Below are 18,402 nucleotides of genomic sequence, written 5' to 3'. Positions count from 1 at the left end.
CCAGCATCAGAGATGCCAGTCTTCAGCCAATTCGATTCACTTCACGTGATATCGAGAAACAGCTGAAGGCAGTGGATACTGCAAAGGCTATGGGCCCTGACAATATTCTGGCAATGGTACTGAAGACTTGTGCTGCGGAATTTGTTGCGCCCACAGCCAAACTGTTCTAATACAGCTACAACACTGCCATCTACCCAGCAATGTGGAAAATTGCCCAGGTATGTCCTGTACATAAAAAGCAGGACAAAGCCAACCTGGCCATTTACCACCCCATCAGTCTACTCTCGATCATTAGTAAAATGATGGAAGGGATCATCAACAGTGCTGTCAAGTGGTACTTGCTTAGCTATAACCTGCTCACTGACACTCAGTTTGGGTCTTGCCAGGGCCCCATCTCCTGACTTTATTACAGCCTTGTTCAAACATGGACAAAAAGAGCTGAATTCCCAAGGTGAGGTGAGAGTGGCTGTCCTTGACATCAAAGGAGCATTTGACCAAGTGTGACAAGGAGTCCTAGCAAAACTGGAGGCAATGGGGGAAAACTCTCTGCTGTTTGGACTCTTACCTGGCACAAAGGAAGATGGTTGTGGTTGTTGAAGGTCAGTCATCTCAGTTCCAGGACATCACTGCAGGAGTTCCTCAGGTAGTGCCCTCAGCCCAACCATCTTAAGCCACTTCACTAACGACCTTCTTTCCATCGTAATGTCAGAAGTGGGGATGTTCGCTGATGATTGCACAATGTTTAGTACCAATCCCGACTCCTCAGATACCAATCTTCAGGTGTGATGGCGGGAGGTGTAAAAGAGGAGGTGGCATTGCATTATTGATCAAGGAGTCAATTACTGCAGTAAGGAGGGATGGTATCTTAGAAGGTTTCTCAAATGAGGTCATATGGGTAGAGCTTAAAAACAAAAAGGGGGCAATCACTTTGTTGGGAGTGTACTATAGGCCTCCAAACAGTCAGGGGGAGATAGAGAAGCAGAAATATAGGCAAATCTCAGAGAAGTGTAAAAATAATCGGGTAATTTCAACTTCCCCAATATTAACTGGGTTAGTCTTAGTGTGAAAGGCTTAGAGGGGGCAGAATTTTAAAGTGCATCTAGGAGAGCTTTTTGAGTCAGCACATAGAAAGTCCCACAAGAGAAGGGGCGGTACTGGGCTTAATCTTAGGGAATGGAGCAGGGCAAATGGGAGAAGTGTCAGTGGGGAGCACTTTGGGGATAGTGTCATAACTCTGTAAGATTTAAGGTAGTTATGGAAAGATGGCCCGGAAATAAAGGTCCTGAAATGGGGGAAGGCCGATTTCAATATGAAAAGACAGGATCTGGCCAAAGTGGACTGGGAGCAGCTACTTGTAGGAAAGTCTACGTCAGGCCAGTGAGAGTCATCCAAAAAGAAAATAGTGAGAGTTCAGGGCCAACATGTTCCCGTAAAGGTAAAGGGTAGGAGCAACAAGTCCAGAGAGCCCTGGATGTCAAGAGATATGGAGAATTGAATAAGGGAAAAAAAGGAGGCTTATGGCAGACACAGAAGGCTAAAAACAGCAGAAGCCCTAGAGGAGAAGCGGCACCTGGAGGGAGGTCGAGGTGCCTCCACCTGCTGCGGACATGTATGCATGAGGTGTCCACCAGATTGTGAGCGCAGAGCCTACACTAGAAGTATGACCCACCAAGATGTGTCTCTCTGCTTTTGGAGGGTGCAGGTGAATACTGTGATGGGCTCTACAGATCAGAATTGTTCCTCATCATTCTCTTCCTCTGAGGTTGGTTGGGGAATGGGGTTTTCTTCTGAGGAGGCAGTTGGCCTCCCTCTCTTCCTACTGACACCTGGAATGATGAAAAGAGAGAATGAGTGGCTGCCTGGTCTGTCTCAGACATTGCATGCATCAGTCACCTTCTGAATTTTCGCATTAATTCATACTTCCTCACTGGATTGTTGGGAGGGGCTGACCTCACTCTCGGCCCAAGCACAGTCTCTGTCCTCCCCTGTGAGTTCTGCCGCCTGCTGTTCAAACTGAGTGAGGGGTCGCAGCTCTGGCATCCCACCTCCTGTCTTCTTTCTCTCCCTTTTGTTGTGGCTGTCTTCTCCTGCACAAAGACAGATTGATGGATTATGAGCACCTTTGATGAAAGAGCAGTTCATGGGCTCCTCATGTTGTGGCTACTAACTGTCCTTCTGACTCCCCAAAGCTTGACCACCTTGTACAAGCCACAAGTCAGGATTGTAGTCTCCGGTTGCCTGCATTAGTGCAGCTCCAAAAAGACTGAACAAGCTTGACAGCTCCTAGGACAAAGCAGCCTGTTTGATTGGCACCTCATCTTCCACCTTCAACATTCAGTCCCTCCAGCACCAACACAGATTGGCGGTGGTGTGTACCTCATCTCGCCAGGACTCCTTTGATATCGCCTTCCAAATCCGGGAGCACAACCAGCTAAATGGGCAAGGGCAGCAGGCACATGGGAACAGTAGAACCTGCAAGTTGCCCTCTGCTCCACAACCCATGACTATCCCTTTACTGTGGCTGGGTGAGAATCCTGCAGGTGCCTCCCTCACAGCACAACACATGGACTGCAGGGGTTCAAGAAGGCACCACCCCACTATTCTCAAAGCATTTAGGGATGAACAAGGGAAGTGCTGGCCTAGATAGTTATATACATGTCCCATGACAGAGTCATAAAATGAGTGGTGATATAAGTTTGGAGTATTATCCCTTCTTAAATAAGGGAAAGTAAACTTGAAAAGGTTCATTTTCTCCATGTTGTTCAGTGAATCATACTAGCATCTACTCACACCCCAATGTCAGAGGGAGAAAATAGAAGTGCAGAGGAGAAGTGACAGAGTATACAGTCCAAATTCTCTTCACATTCCTAGCAGCTGAAAGATGCATAAGGAAATAGGCTGATGTAAATGTAAGCCCAATTAGTTGAAGGTTCACTTACACTAGCAGAGCAGATAAGATCATTGACCCATTTCCTGCACTGCAGGGCCTCTAGACCCTAAGGTAGTTGACAGCCCTGGTGACCTCCACCCAGGCTGGCATGGTCAGATGAGATACCCTCTTGCGACCATCCCTGGGGAAGAGGAGGTCCCATCTTTCCTGTACAGCTTGGAGTGGATGCTTCAGAGATGCATCGTTGAAGTGGGGAGCCGGAGGTTGATGCCTTCTCCAGCTCACCCTTCTTCCTGGGTCCTGGCGCCGTTAATAAATCCCTGTCCGGGTGTCTTTTAAATATGGCACCCAGATATGACAGCGGGATGGCCAACTTCCTGCCTGACCCACTGCAAGATTCGACATGAATCTTGCAGCTGCATAATTAATGAGTTTGACATCGTGCAATTTGGCAAGTTTGCCCGCTACTCTCTGAGACGGGAATCCCTCTGAATTCCCACCCCCACCATGGGACTTAGCGCCAGAGCGGATTCTCCCCCAAGTCTCTCATAGTACATCTTGCTCGTCATACGTTATAGGCTGGGATTACCACTAAAATGTGCAAATAAAGGGGTAAAGGTCCACTCATTTGTGGCGCAGGAGTAGCCAACTCATCAAGAGTAGCAGTCCCTGTGCAATAAAGCTAGAATCACATTATCCATCCCATTATGTATAAAGCAGCAATTTTCAGTTTCACCTTCTTTATGCGAGACATGCTTGTGTACAAAGCATGCGCTTGTGATAAAAACTGAATACCGCGTTAAGCTAAATCAAGTATCAGTTTCAAACTTGAAGTTTTTGACTTGCAACATGAGTGACTTAGCTGCAAACGAGATACCAAAGAGCAACATTATGGAAGCCATATAGTGATTATGCCTTTATGTCCTAGTGATTGATCAACTTGCCTCCAGATGATGAGACAGTGAACGGAATTTTACAGCCCCATTGCGGTGGGGCGGGTCTGGAAAATGCGACGAGCCATTCAAAACTCTGGAAGATCCTGCCAGCGGGAGGGGCTGTAAAATTCTAACAAAGATCTTTCAATCCCAGGTTTAAACTTATTAATTGAGCTGGCAGCTTCCTGCTTTTTGTGGGAGTTGCACACAGCTTCTTCCACTCTAACCTCTTCTGGATGGCCAGCTCTGATTTTAAAGTTACGTCTGCTTTCTTGTCCTAAATTCCATCACCAGCAGAAATAGTTCCTATCTAACCTCTGAATTCCTTTCAAAATCCTTAAAAAAATCCTCAATTAAGTCACCCTTTAACCTTCTATACTCCAGGGAATACAAGCCTAGTTTATATAATCTCTCCTCATAATCTAATCCCTTGAGTCCCATAACATTCTGGTGAATGTTTGCTGCACTCCTTCCAAAGTAGCATATCCTTTCTAAGTCATGTGCCCAGACTCTAGGCATACTCCAGATATGTTATAACCAGGGCTTCATATATACGTACAAACCGTTCTTTCTCTATATTCTAGGCCTGAATTTATAAAGGCTAAAAATCCATTAGTGTTTTAAAGTAGTTTTTATACCTGACTATAACAAATTAGTGATCTGTGTATATGGCCCCATAATCTCTTTGAACCTCCACTGTTCCTAGCTCTCCACCATTTAAATGTATTCTTTTATGGTCACGAACAGTGGGACTTTACTGCATTTATTTAAATATGTTATGCGGGCTGCTGCTTTCAGCGTCTATGTCATAGGGGTTAGCTCGGGGGTGGGTGGGAAGCTGGTGTGGTGGGCACCCAGCCTATTTTACATGCCTGCATGCTGAAAACATGCTCAGTGGACGTATAGTGAACATTTGTTGATAGTCTATCCTCAGAAATGGAGATGCAGAAGTAAGGGATTGGAAGAGTTGGAGATGGTTTGATTCTTTCTTGTTAGAGATAGCCATTGCCTGGCACTTGTGTGATGTGAATGTTAGTTTCCACTCATTAGCCAAAGCCTTAATGTTGTCCAAGTCTTGCAGCATGCAAGCACTTACTACTTCATTATCTGAGGAGTTGCAAATGAAACAGCACTGGACAATCATCAGCAAACATCCCCACTTCTGTCCTTATGGTGAAGGGAAGGACATTGCTAGAACAGCTGAATGTGGTTGACCTAGGACACTGCCTGAGGAACTTCTACAGCAATGTCCTGTGGCTGAGATGATCGGCTTCCAGCAATCACAACCATCTGCCTTTGTGCTATGTATGACTCCAGCTAGTGGAGAGTTGTTCCCCTGATTCCCATTCTCTACAGTTAAGGCTCCTTGATGCCGCATGCAGTCAAATGCTGCCTTGAGGTAGTAACTCTTACCTGAATTCAAGAGTTCAGTTCTTTTGTCCATGTTTGCACCAATGTTGCAGTAAGGAGCTGAGTGGTCCTGCAGAGACCAAACCTTTTAGGAAATGTCATCATCCTATTTCAAAATATGTACTTATAACTGTAACAAAGGTGGGGGGCTCGTGGGGGGGTGGGGGGTCGGTGTTGGGAATTAACTTTCTCTACAGGACAGTGAAATTGATATTGTGAATCAGACACTTGTCTACTCTTTCCATTGTGGAATACAATAAAATGATAGAATAATTTTAAATACATGGTAAAATTTCAGATGAATAATCTCCATGGCCTCAGGAGGTTTTCTGGTAGCTGTTCAAAAAACAGTTTTGGAAAATAAGAGCATTTTTGGCGGGCCTAGGAGGAATGCTCCTTGCCCCCCCACAAAAACCTCTAGTGCATTGTTCAAGGTTCCTCAGCTCCTGGCATTGCATCCCTTAATTTCCAATACTGATCTACCATCCACAACAGCCTGGGAGCCAGCCACTTTACTGCTTTCTCAGAATTGGAGAGCTAAAATGGGGCACCGGCAGTTCACAGGGGGTGTGTTGAAGTCTGACCTCATGCTGCCACAAACAGCTGGACAGAGCAGCCACTCTGCCAATCACTCCATTGTCTGTATGCAGTGAGGGGGGATCTTAGGGGAATGGGTCATTCCAATTCTCATGCTACTAGTTCATAACAGTCTAAGAGATCCCTGAAAACAGTGGATGTGATTTGTCCTTGGAAGTGTATCCCCTGTATATCTCTTTGTACAGAGATAAATAGTTAAGATAATTATACTTTCTAGCCAGCAACAAAACACAAATAATAATCAAGACTAATTAGAGATTTTCTGTTCCCTTTAAAAAAGGTTTTTTAAAATACTTCAAATTCAGGTGAAAAAGGAATTTGTGTGTGTGCATGGTTCTGTCTTGTTCTCTTTGTCTCACACTGCCATTAATTAGAATGTTTATATCTTCTAACTATCTGTAAAATGCTTGATGATAATGGAATAATTGGATTTCTGCTTACTATATATAATTAGGTATATAATTAGTACAGTCTCGATTGTCCCTCTCTTTTGCTCACAAACACACACAGGATATTTAAACAACAGCAATATAAATTTTACCTGTAAAACACTTTTTAACATGACTAAAATTACCTATAAATCTCATAACTTTGAATACATTCACTGAAATTATTGGTATGCAGAGCTTTAGAGCTGGGAATGAGTAGGATTGATTAGAGATGAAGAGAAGCATTCTAATATTTGACTTTCCTGAATGCTACTGATGAATGGTGGGAAATTGTGCACACTGTACTTGTTCTGTCAATCTTTATCTAGCAGAGTCACAACCCCCAGGCAAAATATTCAGTTTGAGCTCAGACTTTTACGAAAACAGAAGGCTTCAATAAAAACTTTAATGAAGGCATTAAAAGACAAAAGACAGATTAATGAATAATATTAAGCATATCTTTGTGAAATAGGTATTCTTTGTTTAAAACCCTAGGTTTGACATCAGTGCGTTAATAACCTCACAATTTTTGGGTCAATACAGGATCTACTGTTTGAGAGAAGGATGCTGAATTTGTAAAGGCGGGATTGTTGGCATAGTTAGGGGTTTGGAGAAATTAACATGTGGGATCTTGGTCAGTAGCTTGAGACTGTAATGAGTAGTTGGGGAAGGAAAGTAGTGACGTTTATAAAAAAAAGCATATAAAAATTGAATGTTTCACAATAACATGATTAAAATTACCTATAAATTTGTAGCTTGGAGTGTATTTGTTAAGATTATTGAGAGGTGGAGCTTTACAACTGAGAAAGGGTAGAATTGGAAAAGAAAAGGTAGCAGGGGAAGGACAAATTAAGCTGTAGAAAGTTTGAAGTCGGAGTGGCAAATCCAATGGATTGGCATCTGAAAGCTTCTCAAAAAAATCCAAATCCTTGATTTCTCTTACATGCAAACAGGCTGCCCGATTTCCAGAGGCTGGGGGGGAAGTCGAATGACACCATGCTCCTGAAACCTGGGTGTTAGAAGACCTTGAGCCTTTTTTCTGCTGCAACGGAGGAGTTTCTATCTTACTTTGGCCACCCTAAACCAAGTTAAAATTAGGCCCCGCATTATCAGGCCCAGAATTTGCAAGAAAATCTGCTTTGCAAACTGCAGTTCTGTAATACATTAGCGTGACATGATTCTGCTTCTCCTGGTCTTTTGCGGCATGCTGTGTGGCAATAAAATTTCTGTAGTTTGCCACATTAGCATTTTAAAGCTGAGATAATGCTATGTAATTGATAATGCTAATCTGTATTAATGTATTCATTATATAAACAGTGAACTACTGTAGTTCACTTAAATATCTTACAAACGTCTTTCTGTGCTTTACATTACATACAACGCATAAGAATATCTTAGTAATGTTAGATGATATCTACTCTGATATCTCTAAACTTCTGCAAAACTCTGAATAATCTGTGGCAGTTGTAATATGGAGGTGCATTCTATATCAATGAGAATGTATTATAATTACTGTTACTTATTCAGATCCAGAGCAACAATAATATCAACATCCTTGGGGTTACCATTGACCAGAAACTGAACTGGACTAGCCATTTAAATACTGTGGCTATAAGAGCAGGTCAGAAGCTAGGAATTCTGCAGCAAGTAACTCACCTTCTGACTCCCCAGAGCCTGTCCACCATCTACAATGTACAAGTCAGGAGTGTAATGGAATACTCTGCATTTGCCTGGATGAGTGCAGCTCCAATAACACTTAAGAAGCTGGAAATAATCCAGGATAAAGCAGCCCATTTGATTGGCACCCCATCCACAAACATTCACTCCTTCCACCACCAACGCACAGTGGCAGCAGTTTGTACCATCTACAGAATGCACTGCAGGAGCTCACCAAGGCTCCTTAGACAGCACCTTCCAAACCCATGACCACTACCATCCAGAAGGACATGGGAAGCAGGTGCATGGGAACACCAGCACCTGGAAGTTCCCCTCCAAACCACTCACCATCTTGACTTGGAAATATATCGTCATTCCTTCACTGTCACTGGGCCAAAATCATGGAACTCCCTTCCTAACAGGACTGCATGTGTACCTACACCACATGGACTGCAGTGGTTCAAGAAGGCAGCTCATCATGAGCTTCTCAAGGGCAACAAACAAGAAACAGATGCAAAAAGCGAACAGCCGATTCCGATAGATGCTAATTATTGGCGGGGGTGGGGGGAGATTAACGGTGAGGGTTTGGCATCTGCGGCTATAAATAAATGCTGGCCTAGAGCCAGCGATAACCCCAGCCCATGAATGAATTTAAAAAATCCGTAGCAACTGTATTTTGGATTGTATTCAGTTACACATTCATAGAACATGTAATTGTCATTGTTGAAACTGAAGCCTTAAATATATATAAAAGTCACACTTTGTTTCACACCACCCATAGACTTCCTATAATCCTAATATAATTATTTAGTGTGTTCAATTGTCACAGACACATATTGACTAAAATAATTAATCATCTTAGGCTTACATGTGCTTTAACTCATGAAAAATTGAAATAGACATTTAGAAATGCATCATATTATCAATAAATCTGAAGAAAATGAAAGAAAGAGATTTTAGAACTAGATATTTTCAATTAAAAGAAAAAGTTTATTGGGACAATGTGTTCAAAGTCCTGGACCTCTACCTCATTACTGTAAAACCCCCAAGACCATTTCTTAATGCTATTAAGGTCAAGAACTGCTGGCCATTGCTATAAAAGGACTTGACTATCTTCAAATATGCCTAAACTCAATTCAAGTACTGCTAAGCACCAGGGCCCAGAAATTTAAGGGTCAGAGGGCACAAAGTACATTCCCTCCACCTTAATGGTAAGGCCTACAGCAGCCACCAACACCAATCCCCCTCCAACCCTGCCCCTGCCCCCTGAGGTACTTAGGCCTCAATACAATGGCGATGATGTAGTGAGCAGCTCATGCACGGGAGAGGGAGTTTGGGAGTTGATACTGGGAGTGTCAGTGATCAGTTCCTGTAATGTGGGGTCAGGAAGAATGCTGTGGCTCCACATTCAGATACTTTACTTACCTTCTTGATTAAGTTTTGCAATCGAACTTTAGGCCTGATTTCCCATCTACACTCAGTACTGTACCAGTTAATGAAGTCATAATTTTGCTTTGAGAGGCAACAGGATGCTGATTTAAATAATATGTCACACTCAAATGATAATAGGTGCTGTAAGAACAGTGTAGCGCAGAGGGAGCTGTATTGGTAACTTAGAAATGCTTCATTCTGATGCTGAATGCTCAAAATTAGAAGTGTCCATTTCCAAGATTTAACCCTCACCTTGTGTGGTATAAAATTAGAAATTTCCAAAAATAAGCTTTTGAAAAAATTTTGCATTTTCGACCAGCAAGTTGAATGTTTTTCATAGGGCAGAGTTTTCTGCCTGTTGGGCAGGCGGGCCCGGCCCAATCTCTGGCGGGCGGGGAGCCGATCCCTGCCAGAGGAGCGGGCCCCACCGCCATTTTAAATGGGCGGGCCAATTAAGGCCCACCCAGCATGACGTCTGGCTATGCGCTTCCTGTGCAGGCGGAGGGGGATTCCCCAAAAGCTCTTTCTTGATGTGTGCTCTTTCACGCGTGTACATGAAAGAGCGCACATCTCCCTGAGGCTAATTGCTGCCTCAGGGAGATTGCTAACACTTTTAAAAATATTAAAAATAGAAAAAAAATTCCCTAACATGCCCCCCTCATGTGACAATATCACATGAGATGGGATATGTTCATAATTTACATAATAACTTTATTAAAATGTTTAAAACCCTGCATGAAACGTCATCTCACTGGTGGATGAGGTTTCATGTTTTATCTATTGCCCGCCAGGGCTCCTGGCCTGCCTGCTAACCTTAAGGTTGGACGAGCAGGTCCTTTAATTGTTTAAATGATCCTGTCAATGGCCTCAATTTGCCATTGACAGGTCGGCAGGCCCGCAGCTGATTTTGCTGCGCCCCCTCCTTCCTGAAAATTTAAATGGGCCAGGATGGCGTCATTTTACGCTTCAGCGAGCGGGCCCTGCCCCCTGCTTGCCAATGGCAAAATTCTGCCCATAGTTTGAACTTACAACTTCAGCATTTGCTACCATTGTTGTAAGGTTGAGTGAATGGATTACAAAGATGCTATGGGGATATTTAGACCTTAATATCTGTAACCTTTGCATCTTATGTGGTGATGGCAACTTCATTATTAGACATTCTAACTTTTAACTGTCTAAAAAAATAATGGTTGTTACCATTGTAACACAACAATGAGTGACTGGACTATGATAATTCTACTCCACAAAAACGTTCTTTTGACATTTTTCCCACTAAACATATTTTTGTCACTTTGGTCAACATCAAAGGAAAATTTAAGGGAAAAAGAAATACATGTACAACATGTACATGGTACAACTGTCTCAGGTAATGTGTTTCAGCAAGTTGCCCTCATTTCCCTTTTAGTTTTTTTCCCAATTATTTTAAATCAAGGGACTAGAAATTGGATAGCTCCATTTTTTGGATGCAGGGGTCATGATTCACGCACCTGCCTCTTCTGGTACCAGCTAGTGCATCCGGAGCACTGTTCTCTGCTCTGAATGCTGCCAGCAAGCTCTGCACACAGCAGGAGGCCACAGCAGCATTGCTTATAGACCATGCAGGACTGGTAGCCTGCTCTTCGTAAAGGCAGGTTGTATCTCAAAGAGAAGCTGCCCAAAAACTTGGTTGCAATGTAAATTATTTCAAAGTGAACACCAAAGCAGACAGAGGGATCTGTAGTGATAGATGCATTCTTTGGACGCATTATTGGTACAGGTGGGCAGGAAGAGAGATGCCATGGTCCCACAGTGGGGGATGGCCAGGAGACCCTGAAGGACCATCCCCAGAAGGTAGTGGGAGAAGGTGGCCAGGAGGTTAATTCCCAGACCCAAGGACATTGGCAGCAGTGCCACAAGAAATCTAATGACATCATGTAAGTAGTCAACGTCTTAACATGACATCTCCTACACCACTGCACAACACCAATCTCTCACGATGCTCATTGCATCACACCCCCATCGCTTGTCTACACTCTGGTAGTCAACACTCATGCCTAACATCCAGACTAACTTCGCACATCTACCATGCTGTCATCTTCACATATGCCTCTTGCTGCCTCCATATACCTCCAGCTACTCAGTTATGACAGACACATCAACCAAGCACAGGAGTACAAAACAACTGACATTCTGTCTCCTTTCTTTGTCGTACAAGGTGGCCTATAACAGAAAGCGCCAAAGCAGAATCGATGGGCAAAGAGCAAAGGACAAAGGACAAGAACCGGCTGGCAGACAGCATCCTATCACTGTCAAGGAGCATGGAGGAGTCTGGCTCCAACTTGGCAGAGGGGATGACACAGACCTCGCTGTTTCTACATCCTCTGCTCCATCTGCCTGTCGTGCTGCAGACCAGAGTCACGGCCATTGCTGCCCTAATACTTGTTGCAGCTTTGTGTGAGGATGCAGCAACACTCTCTAACAAATGCAGGAACTAACCAATAACAATTCCAAAAACACTCCAGCGTATTTTCAGACATATTGCAATGGAAGTTCAAAAAATTAACTTACTTGCAAAGAGGGTGCCTGGCCCTTCAAATAACATAATGCAGCTTCGTGCATTTCTCATAAGCTGGAAGCGGTGCTATACAGCTGAATTTCTTGCCAATGATTAACAACCCATCTGCTGCTGGAAACAGTTTCTCTTTATTTATTCTATCAAAACCCTAATAATTTTGAATACCTCTATTGGGCCTCTTTAACCTTCTCAGCTCTAAGGAGAACAATCCAGCTTCTCCAATGTTTCCACATACCAAAGTCCCTCATCCCTGGTATTTTCCTAGTAAATTACTTCTCGACCCTTTCCAAGAAGTTGACATCCTTTCTGAAATGTGGTGCCCAGAGTTGTACACAAACTCCAGCTTAGACTTAATCAGTGATTTGTAAAAGGTTAGCAGGACTTCCTTGAATTTGCATTTGGTGCCCCTATTTACAATTCCAAGTATCGCAAGGGCCTGACTCTTCGGGTCAGTGACCAAGGGCGAGGCCCACTCGTCAAAGCATAAAATAACGTATGGTGATGTTGGGCAGGCATCCCAACGTCACCGCACATCATTTAGATTTTCAGTTTGGCGGGCACGTAGCCAACTTGGGCTGCGCACCCGCCAAACTGTCAAAGACTTATTAAAGCCATTTAAATATCAATTAAACTAACAAACTGAGCTGCCCATGCAATTTTAAGTTTGGCGATCTGGCAAAGAGCCCAGGTGGCTTTCACATTTTTCATGGAACCTCATCCACAGGCGGGATGAGGTTTCATGAAGTGTTTACAAATTGAATAAAAATGTTTATAAAACTTAATTGACATGCCCCAGCTCATGTGACATGGTCTTAAATTTTTCTCATCTTTATTAAAATTTTGGGAACTTAAACTAATCTCCCTGAGGCAGCTCTGTGCCTCAGGGAGATTTCTGTGCTCTTTTGCACGCATGCGTGGAAGAACGCAGGCCCCGACTCAGGGAACTTGCCCCCAACCCCACTCTCACAGGGGAACGTTCAGCACTTCTGGGCGTGCGTCACACTGAGTAGGCCTTAACTGGCCTGCCCACATAAAATGGTGACACGGACCCGATCGGGGGCTCTGATCGGGTCCACGCCTGCCATCGCGCAACCCCTCCCCAACGGGAGGGAGAATTCTCCCCATAGAGTTTTTTAACTGCATTACCAACTTGCCATGCCAGTTACAAAGATTTATGAATATGCACCCCAGGTCTCTCTGCTCTTGCACACCACCCAACCCCCAGCTCCATACAAAATAGTTATTTAGGTTCCTCTGTTATTTCTCTCAAGCTGCATCCCTTCACACCTGTCCACATAAATTGCATTTGCCATGTTTCTTCCCATTTCAGCAGTGATTGTGTGTTTTCCTGAAGTCATCTACTGTCCTCCTCATGATTTACTATGTTGTTGCCAGGTTCAAATACCCATCTTTGGGGAAACACCGCTTATGTCTCTCCAGTCAAAAAACGTATATTCACCATTACTTTTTGGTCTTCTAATCCTTAGCCAATTATCCATTCATGTTAGCATCATCCCTTTAATCCCAAGTGCTATTTTCTGAATAAGTCTGTTATGTAGTACTTTAATAAACGTCTTTATACATCTACCACACTACCTACATCAACCTTCTCTGTTATTTCATCAAATAACTCAATCAGTTAGTTAGATACAATTTGCTATCAATAGATCCATGCTGGCTGTCCCTTATTAACCCATGTCTCCCTAAGTGAGAATTAATTTTGTTTTTGACAGCCTCTAATAATTTTCCCACCACCATTATTACTGATTAGCCCATAGATACCAGGTTTACATCTCTCCACTTTTCAGAATTGGGATGTAAACAATTGCAATCCTCCAGGCCTCGAGCACAACTCCATATCCAAGAAGAATTGAAAGATTATGGTTAGAGCTTCTGCTATCTCCATCCTTGCTTCTTACAGCAATCTAAACACTGGGTGATATATTAGCTTTAAGTGATGACAACCTGTTTAGCACTTCCTTTTTATCAATTTTTATCCTATCCAATATCTCCACTCACTCTTCCTATACTACGACATTACCTTCATCCTTTTTTTTATGAAGACAGTTACAAAATACTCATTTAGAACCTCAATCATGTGCTCTGCCTCTAGAAAAGATTTCCTTCTTTGCCCCTAAATCAGCCCAACAATTCTCCAATTCTCCCTTTATTTTTTGTACATTTATAAAATATTTTTGAGTTTCCTTTTGTTAGGAAATAGAGATAGTTTAAGTAAGTTACATTGGTATTTGTCGACGATAGGAATGAGTTTTAGCTTTAATATTTAATTTTGATTAAATCCCTGTATTAAGAAGAGGTCAAGTTGAGTTTTAGTTTCACTTTAAAAGGTGCTTGTATTTCCATTGAGAGTTTTACGACTGCAAGCTAATTTAAGCAAACAAGAGTAGAATAAAACAATGCTATTGCCTAGCAACAGGGGTCCAGAGAAGCAGGCTCTACCCACAGAAGCACACACACAAAACTAGAAACAGCAGCTTGATTTGGAAGCTGTGGGAGTTCAGTTGGTTTGAAGACAACTGTCAAGCAGAAGCAACCTAGAAGGGACAGATAGCCAGTCAAAAGCTAAAATTGCTTGAAAATAGCTGTCAGAGAGAGACTGGAGCAAAAGGGACACATGGCAAGTCCAGAGCTAAAGAAAATACCCCAAAATCCAGGGAACAGAAAGAGGGGAAGGTCCCAAGCAGACCTTCTAGTCAAAGGAAGGATGGGAACCTGGAAAAGGTCCTGTTAATGAAATTAAGAGTGAGGGGCAGAGAGAAAAGTTCCAAACGTCAAATTTAAAAAAACAAAAGCTGTAGAAAGCAGGTTTAAAGCTTGCAAGAGTTAAGAAGGTCCAAAGAGAGAGCTGAAGGTCTGTAACTCTTTGCTATGGGCATGTGAAGCAGTGGTACTGTTGATGGCTGAGTTGGTGAGAGAGAGTGCATGGCAGATGGCTTGATTGCATGTGATGACCCAGGGGGGAGGAACATCAGAAGGAGAGTTTGAAACCCTGGAGATGAACCCTTGCGGAAGGTGCCTGAGAGAAAGCGTCGGTTTGGGAGAAGATTCCAAGGCAAGTTCTTGGAAAGCAGAGATTGGAAACCCTCGTGTGAAAGACAGGGTGCAGTGAGACCTCATGCTGTGACAAGCGTCTGGGGGGAGTTGAGGAGAGATCCATAGCATCTGGTTGAAGTGGCATCAGTCGCTTGGTTTCGGAGTGTGGTATGTCTGACCACAGGGTGCCTATTGGTCTAAATGGACTGTGTACTTACTGTGAGTATAAGATAGCTTTGTAACTTGTGTTATCCTTACAAACCTGTATATATTTATAAAACGTATAGTTGCGGGTGAAGGGGTATTGTAATATAGTTCATCTTTTCTTGTTGAATAAATGTTTTATTCTTTTGTTAAAAGTTCATCAGCTGACTCCTGTGACTCTATTCAGTAGCTACTCCCCACATATCTAAACAAACAAATTAAAAGTTAGGATTTATCAAGCTGGGTTCCACTCTGGGATCAGGCTCGTCCAGGAGTAACCTCAGCTGGGGATCATAACACCTTTATGTTACACACTATTCTTTTCTCATATTCTTTCTTTGCCTTTCTTAAATCCTTTATCAATTTCCCCCTGCATTCTCTCTCATTCCTGCCTGTTTTTTTACTGTATTCTGTACTTGATATTTTTCATTAATCTCTTTTTTTTGTTTTATTTTAACCTCATTTCCTTTGTTGTCCAATGAACTGTAGTTGAGGTTTCCCTATTGCTCCTCCGTATGGTAATATGCTTGGACCCAAATTATCCCCCCATTTAAGGCCTGTCATTGCTCATTTACTGATTTCATCTCTGCTCCAGGACATTACTGCAGGAGTTCCTCAGGGTAGTGTCCTAGGGCCAACCATCTTCAGCTGCGTCATCAATTTCCTCATTCAAATGGTCAGAAGTGGGGCTGTTCGCTGATGACTGCAGTTTTCAGTATCATTCACCTCAGATACTGAAGCAGTCCATGTCTATAGGCACCAAGAGCTGGACAACATTCAGGCTTGGGCTGATAAGTGGCAAGTGACATTCATGCCACACAATTGCCACCAATGACCATCTCCAACAAGGGAGAACCTAACCATCTCTTCTTGACATTCAATGGCATTACCATCGCTGAATCCCCTACCATCAAAATCCTGGGGTTACCATTGACCAGAAACTTAATTGGACTTGCCATATAAACACCGTGGCTACAAAAGCAGGTCAGAGGTTGGGAATTCTGTGGCGAGTAACTCACCAAATTCTGTCCACCATCTACAAGGCAAAAGTCAAGAGCATGATGGAATACTCTCTACTTGCCTGGATGGGCGCAGCTCCAACAACACTCGAAGCTTGACACCATCAGAGACAAAGTAACCTGCTTGATCAGCACCTCATCCATCACTTTAAATATTCATTCCCTCCAACACTGATGCACAGTGGTGGCAGAGTGTACCGTATACTACAGCAACTCACCAAGCCTACTTTGACAGCACATCCCAAAAACTCTACCATCTAGAAAGGCAAGGACAGCTGAAACTTGGGAACACCACCACCTGCAAGTTCCTAACCAAGCCACACATGATCCTGACTTGGAACTATATCACTATTCTTTCACTGTCACTGGGTCAAATTCCTGGAACTCCCTAACAGCATTATAGGTGCACCTTCAACAGATTGACTGCAGTGATTCAGAACATGTGCACAGTGACAAAAAGCATGGAGCAAACCAATTCCAGCTCGTGTGGGATCTTCCAACTCGGCATTCATGCCATGCAGTCAATGATGGAGTGAGTGAACATTGCAGTAAAGGCTACAGTGATGGAGCTTTGGGGGACAGTCTGACAGTTTTGCTGGGAGTTCAGAGGGAAGTGAGGTTTAGCATCATTTCCTCAGTCATAGTCAATGAAGGAGACCCTGAATTGTGCCTCCCAAAGCATCAGTACAATCTCATTGTTCTCAAACAGAGCAGAGGGTGTGTAGCGATATCCATCTTTATGGTAGCATTAGCTCAATGGGAAGGGCTCCTGCTGTCCTTTCATAAGATGACAGCAAGCCAGCTTCCCTGGCAGCCTCTGACCCAGTGCTTTTATTTGCCCCACATAGCCAGGTGGCCTAGACTGCTCTGGCTGATGCTGAGACACAGCAATCTGGTGCATGGCCCTCAAGGTCTCAGAGCTGCTCACTGTCACCTATCACAGCCATCTCAAGTACGTTCAGCAGCATCCCACCCCAGAAGCTCAGCTTTATGGAAATATGACAATAGGCTAGGCACAAAGGGTTTGCACTGCGATGGTTTCATTTCAACCTGAAGAGACAGAAAATATTGTAAAACACAGAATAAGCACAGCATTAGTTAACGGCTTTAATTTGCTTGTGTTTGCTGCTGCTCGTTATGCTTATTGCCAAGAAGGTAGAAAGCTATTGAGGTTGACTTTGGTGGACATTCAGAAAGTGGGTGGAAGGAGTGGATCAAAGGATGGGATTGTTTTTGTGGTAGGAACATAATTTGCTTAGCCGAATCTCTCCCAGGATGAGGGGGTTTTCCTATGAGGAGAGATAGAGTAGACTAGCCCTTTACTCCCCAGAGTTTAAAAAAATGAGATGATTTAATTGAAACATATGAAATTCTTAAGGGGCTTGACAGGGTATATGCTAAGAGAATGTTTCTCCAGGCTGGGGAATCTAGAAAATGGGCGCACCATTTCAGATTAAAGGGTCAGCCATTTAGGACTGAGATGGGGAGAAATTTCTTCACTCAAAGGGTTGTGAATCTTGGGGATCCTTTTACCTAGGAAGCTGTCGATGCTCAATCATTGTGTGTATTCAAGGCAGAGTTTGACAGATTTTTGGCTACTGTGGGATTGAAGCAATATGGAGATAGTGTTGGAAGATAGAGTTGAGGCAGAATATAAGCCATGATCATGTTAAATGACAGAGCAGGCTCAAAAGGCCAAATGGCCTGCTCCTGCTCCTATTTCTTGTCTACATAATTATTTTTTGCTTTACAGCTCTGGCAGCTGGCACCAAAGCTCAGCCCTGGTCTTCCTCATTATCATCTTATTCCTCAGCACCATCTTCACCTTGCTAGTGCACTACTTCTTCCTGTGGCATCTCTAAGTGGCATTGCTGCATAGCATTTTGCAAACCACTACAAATCTGGAGGCTCTCTCTGTGCTATAGTGCAGGGCCCCTCTGAAATGGCACAGGCATTTTTGCTTAAGGACGCAGTTTGCTCAATGAGAGCTCTTGTACTTGGGCGGCTTCCATTGTGTTGGTGCTCTGCATCTGTATCCAGGTTGCTGAGCCAGGTATAATGGGGATACCCATTTTTCCAAGGAGTCAGCCTGACACTGCTGGTCTGAGCCTGAGTGAAGAGGTTTGGGGACTGGCATAGTATGAAGGTGTCACAACTACTGTTAGGATACTGGACACAAGTCTTTATTATTTGCTGCCAGTGGGCACCAACTGACTATTCAAGG

The sequence above is a fragment of the Carcharodon carcharias genome, chromosome 3 (genome assembly GCF_017639515.1).
Source record: "Carcharodon carcharias isolate sCarCar2 chromosome 3, sCarCar2.pri, whole genome shotgun sequence".
NCBI classification, from domain to species: Eukaryota; Metazoa; Chordata; class Chondrichthyes; order Lamniformes; family Lamnidae; genus Carcharodon; species Carcharodon carcharias.
Note: the sequence above shows the minus strand (reverse complement) of the source record.